Source organism: Melanerpes formicivorus, unplaced genomic scaffold (genome assembly GCF_026170545.1).
Source record: "Melanerpes formicivorus ecotype bairdi unplaced genomic scaffold, bMelFor1.0.p_v2 SCAF_18, whole genome shotgun sequence".
In the NCBI taxonomy this organism is placed as follows: Eukaryota; Metazoa; Chordata; class Aves; order Piciformes; family Picidae; genus Melanerpes; species Melanerpes formicivorus.
In genome coordinates, this window is record NW_027142370.1 from 10483632 (window position 1) to 10489111 (window position 5480).

Consider the following 5480-nt stretch of genomic DNA (forward strand, 5'->3'; position numbering starts at 1 on the left):
TTCCCCTTCCTGCCCGGAAGCCGCTCACTCGCTGAAGGCGGGAGAGGCGCTGAGGGCCCCGCTGCCAGCCCGCCCTTCCGTTCCCCGCCTCAGCGTTCGGCGGAGCGCTAGCTCTGCTTCTGTAGCTTTATAGCACGGTTTAAGTTGGAAGAGACCTTCAAGATCATGTAGTTCCAACCCTCTGCCACGGACAGGGACACCTTCCGCTAGCCCAGCTTGCTCAAGGTCCCATCCAACACGGCTTTGAGCACTTCCAGGGAGATCACCCACAACCTTTCTGGGTAACCTGTCCTAGTGTCTTACCACCCTCAATGGGAAGAATTTCACCCCCCCACCCCCCAAAAATCTCTTGTCTAAACCGACCCTCACAGCCCCCGTGTCCCAGACAGGCACACCAAGCCCCTACTAGCATCCTCTTTACTCTCTCCTCAGACTGCATTAAAAAGGCCTCCTTTTACCCCACCCATCACCATGGGGAATTTATTAGCGCTAATAATGCCTCCAGGTGCACCTACCTCTGATTTCCTCAAGTTCTTAGCCGTCTCACCTAAACCAGCTGAGGCAGCTTGCTTAAGCGGCGCTATGTGGTGCAGCCCCTGGTGCTGCTAGGATTTTACACGAGGTTAGTGTTGTCGTCGTCCTCGTTTCCCCCAGAGACTTCACTGCTGGGTACTTCAGAGGTGTAGGAGGCTGCCACAGTGTCTGCAACACTCGCAGCAGGCACTCAGAACCCGGGGGTGGGTGGGTTGGTTGGTGTGCATGCACTCATATTCCCTGGTGATTCAGCTCTTTGTTACTTAAATGTGAAAAGTGAATCAATTGCCTTCATCCCAGAGGACTTGAGAGTTTTTCAACTGTGGCATAAACAGTTCATTTCAGTGTCTGACTAACTGAAATCAAGGCACAGGAGCTGTAGGAGTGCAAATTCACCTCAAGGTTTTTGAATGAAAATGTTTTCTGTGCAATGTTCTTCCTGTAAAGGGGGAGGTTTGCAACCCCATTTCCTCTAAGAGAGCAGAGCAATTGTAGCTGAGGTGCTTTATTGCCTCACTATGGCTTTGTGTGGAGTGTTATTCTTGTTCCCAACCTTTACTAATAGCCAAAATACTGAGTGTATGTTAGGAGGAAATTCTTCCCAGAAAGAGAGATTGGCCATTGGGATGTGCTGCCCAGGGAGGTGGTGGAGTCACCATCACTGGAGGTGTTTAGGAAGAGACTGGATGGAGTGCTTGGTGCTATGGTTTAGTTAATAAGATGGTGTTGGATGGTAAGTTGGATTTGATGATCATTTGAAATCTGTATGCCTGCAGTTTGTTGGTACTATCAATGCACACTCAACTGTGATTTCAGACAAAACTTGTGTATACAGTCAGCTCATGGTTTAGAGCAGCTAAATAGGAGCTGAGAGGGACAGTTTGTCTAGCACCTAACTTGCTCTATCCAGGATTTTACCTGACCTCTGTCTCTGCATGTTAGTTCAGTACACAGTTGTGAGAGAATTATTTATCCATAAGTAACTATTTATCTGTTAGTTTGTACACGAAAGGGGGGAGGGGGAGAAGTGAGTAGGAGACTGGGATAAATGATTACATTGAAAACAGACTTGGAAATGCATTAAAGGAAAAGATTAAGTTGTAAAGGAATGGTATTAGTTTAGATGTATAATTAACACTGATAAGCTTTACTCTCCATTAGTTATATCCAGCTGTTTAAAGTAGGCACCAGTAATGATAAGATGTAGGTACATGCTTTAATGCAAAATTCCATCATGCTCCTTGAAACTGTTTCATGGCAGGAGAGCAAGCTTTGGATTACACCTGGAGTAGGGAGAATGCATGTTCCTGTACCTTACATAGACCCTCAGAGACTTGTGTCTAATTTTGCTTAATCATAGAATCAACAAGGTTGGAAAAGACCTCAGAGATGACCAAGTCCAACCAAGTCACCCAACACCTCATGACTAACTAAACCATGGCTTCAAGTGTCATGTCCAGTCCCTTTTTGAGCACCTGCAGGGATGGTGACTCCACCACCTCCCTGGGCAGCACATTCCAATGACAAATTACTCTCTCCGTGAAGAACTTTCTCCTCACCTCCAGCCTGAACTTCCCCTGGTGCAGCTTGAGACTGTGTCCTCTTGTTCTGGTGCTGGTTGCCTGGGAGAAGAGACCAACCCCCTCTGGCTACAATCTCCCTTCAGGTAGTTGTAGAGAGCAATGAGGTCTCCCCTGAGTCTCCTCTTCTCCAGGCTAAGCAACTCCAGCTCCCTCAGCCTCTCCTCACAGGGCTGTGCTCCAAACCCCTCCCCAGCTTTGTTGCCCTTCTCTGGACACCTTCCAGCAAGTCAACATCTTTCCTAAACTGAGGGGCCCAGAATTAGACACAGGACTCAAGGTGTGGCCTAACCAGTGCTGAGTACAGGGGCAGAATGACCTCCCTGCTCCTGCTGGCCACATTGTTCCTGATCCAGGCCAGGATGCCATTGGCCTTCTTGGCTGCCTGGACACACTGCTGGCTCAGGTTTAGCCTACTATCAACCAGTACCCCCAGGTCCCTTTCTATATATTACTTTTATTAAGCCATGCTCTTGGGGTTTCCTAGCAAATCCTACCCTGTTCTCCCAAAGCCTCTCCTTTCTCTGTCACAACAGTAACACCAAGCAGCCTAACCAGTACTGAGTACAGGGGCAGAATGACCTCCCTGCTCTTGCTGGCATGGACTTTGCAGTGAGGAAGTTGTCTGTAAATAAAAATGAAAAAAATCCCAACAAAAACCAACCCCAAAGTGGCACAACTGTGACAAAATTCCCCAAACCTACTGATGAGGCATGGCTTAATATTTCACCCTTAATTCTGTTTTCTGCTATCTGCTGCTTTTGAAAATGCATGCTCCATGAGATTACAGAGAGACCTCCTGAAGGGAAACCAGCAATCTTCTCACCCTCAAAGGTGAGGAGCAAAGTGACCATCCCCTGCAGAGGTAAATCAGAGAACATGTGGTGGTTTGCACAGCTGGTTGTCTTCAAGCAGTAACTCACACAGAGAGCAAAGCTGGTTCCATGAGGCGGCACAAGTGGGATTTAAGCATCAGGCCTGAGGAATGCTCTACAAACTCCCCAGTGGCAAGTGTGCAGCCTCACTCTCTCTGCCAGGTCACATGGACTGCATGTCTCTTGAGTGGGATTGGGGGCTGGCTGTCTCAGGCAGTGCCAAAGTGCACACTGATGGCCGAGCCCAGAGAGTGGTGGTGCATGGTGCCACATCCAGCTGGCGGCCAGTCACTAGTGGTGTGCCCCAGGGATCAGTGCTGGGCCCCATGCTCTTTAATATCTTTATTGATGATCTGGATGAGGGCATTGAGTCCATCATCAGTAAATTTGCTGACAACACCAAGCTGGGGGCAGGAGTTGATCTGCTGGAGGGTAGAGAGGCTCTGCAGAGGGACCTCGACAGGCTGGACAGATGGGCAGAGTCCAAGGGCATGAGATTGAACACATCCAAGTGCCACGTGCTGCACATTGGCCACAGCAACCCCATGCAGTGCTACAGGCTGGGGTCAGAGTGGCTGGAGAGCAGCCAGGCAGAGAGGGACCTGGGGGGTACTGGTCAATGGTAGGCTGAACATGAGCCTGTAGTGTGCCCAGACGGCCAAGAGGGCCAATGGCATCCTGGCCTGCATCAGGAACAGTGTGGCCAGCAGGAGCAGGGAGGTCATTCTGCCCCTGTACACTGCACTGGTTAGGCCACACCTCGAGTCCTGTGTCCAGTTCTGGGCTCCTCAGTTTAGGAAGGAGGTTGACTTGCTGGAGCGAGTCCAGAGAAGGGCAACAAAGTTGGTGAGGGGCTTGGAACACAGCCCTGTGAGGAAAGACTGAGGGAGCTGGGGCTGCTTAGCCTGGAGAAGAGGAGAGTCAGGGGAGACCTTATTGCTGTCTACAACTACCTGAAGGGAGGTTGTAGGCAGGCAGATGATGATCTCTTCTCCCAGGCAGCCAGCACCAGAACAAGAGGACACAGTCTCAGGCTGCACCAGGGGAGGTTCAGGTTGGATGTTAGGAAGAAGTTCTATACAGAGAGAGTGATTGCCCATTGGAATGGGCTGCCCAAGGAGGTGGTGGAGTCACCATTATTGGAGGTGTTCAGGAGGAGACTTGATGGGGTGCTTGGTGCCATGGGTTAGCTGTTTGGGTGGGTTGGATTGGTTGATGGGTTGGACACGATGATCTTGAAGGTCTCTTCCAACCTGGTTTGGTTTAGTCTAAATAAATAAATGAGTTTATTCTGATGGAAGAAGCTAATGTGTTTTCTTTGCTTCTCTGCTTTCCTCAAGGAATCTATTTTTGGACGCTATCAGTTGTCGGAGCGCTGAGCTGCACGGCCACCTCATCTGGGCTGCTGTAAGTACTTCTGTGTTCTTATCTGAAGTGTGACTTGAAAAGGGAGCCAATTCTGTGATGGGGATCTGGAATGGAAGGGTTTCCTTTTTTTGCATAGCCAATTTGGCTCCAGTCCTATCACCTGCAAATTTGTCCCTATCAGCTGGTAACTGAATGGGCCTGCAGATGCTGTGGGGATTAAGTGCTAGCTAGCTGTCAGAGCAAGCTTTTGTCCTGCCTAGTTACTAGTACCTTAATTGCTGTTTAAATATCATAGTATCATAGTATCAGTCAGGGTTGGAAGGGACCACAAGGATCATCCAGTTCCAACCCCCCTGCCATGGGCAGGGACACCCCACACTAGATCAGCCTGGCCAGAGCCTCATCCAGCCTGGGCTTAAACACCCCCAGGGACGGGGCCTCGACCACCTCCCTGGACAACCCATTCCAGGGCTTCACCACTCTCATGGTGAAGAACCTCCTCCTCACATCCAGCCTGAATCTCCCCCTAGTCCTATCACTACCTGAGATCCTGAGAAGTCCCTCCCCAGCCTTCCTGTAGGCCCCCTTCAGATACTGGAAGGCCACAATGAGGTCACCTCAGACCCTTCTCTTCTGCAGACTGAACAGCCCCAATATAGCAAATCTTTATTTATTGTATAACCTTGATTTTGTTTATCTGGATAAGTGATTGTCAGACTAATAGGGCAAAGAGAAAAGTGCTCATTTCTCAGGGGATTCCTGAAGCTGAGATAACTGCCTGCAGATGTTTTCTCCTTTAAGTTGCACTCCATTACTCAAAGTTGGTTGAGTATCAAATTGTTGAGAAGAGTTGGAGATAGGCTGGGTGGAGACACTTTAGATTTATTTGCCCAGTTGTGACAGTATTCAAAAACCAAACAAAACCCCAACCAAACAAGCAAAAACACAAACACAAAAAAACCCCAAACCAACCAAACAACAAAAACCCAAACAAACCCCCTCCAGACATAGGTGAAAAATCATCTCTTTGAATCAATTTTGTAACTTATTTAAGAGAGTGAGTCCTGCCACTATGCTAAACATGAGCCTGCAGTGTGCCCAGGTGGCCAAGAAGGCCAATGGC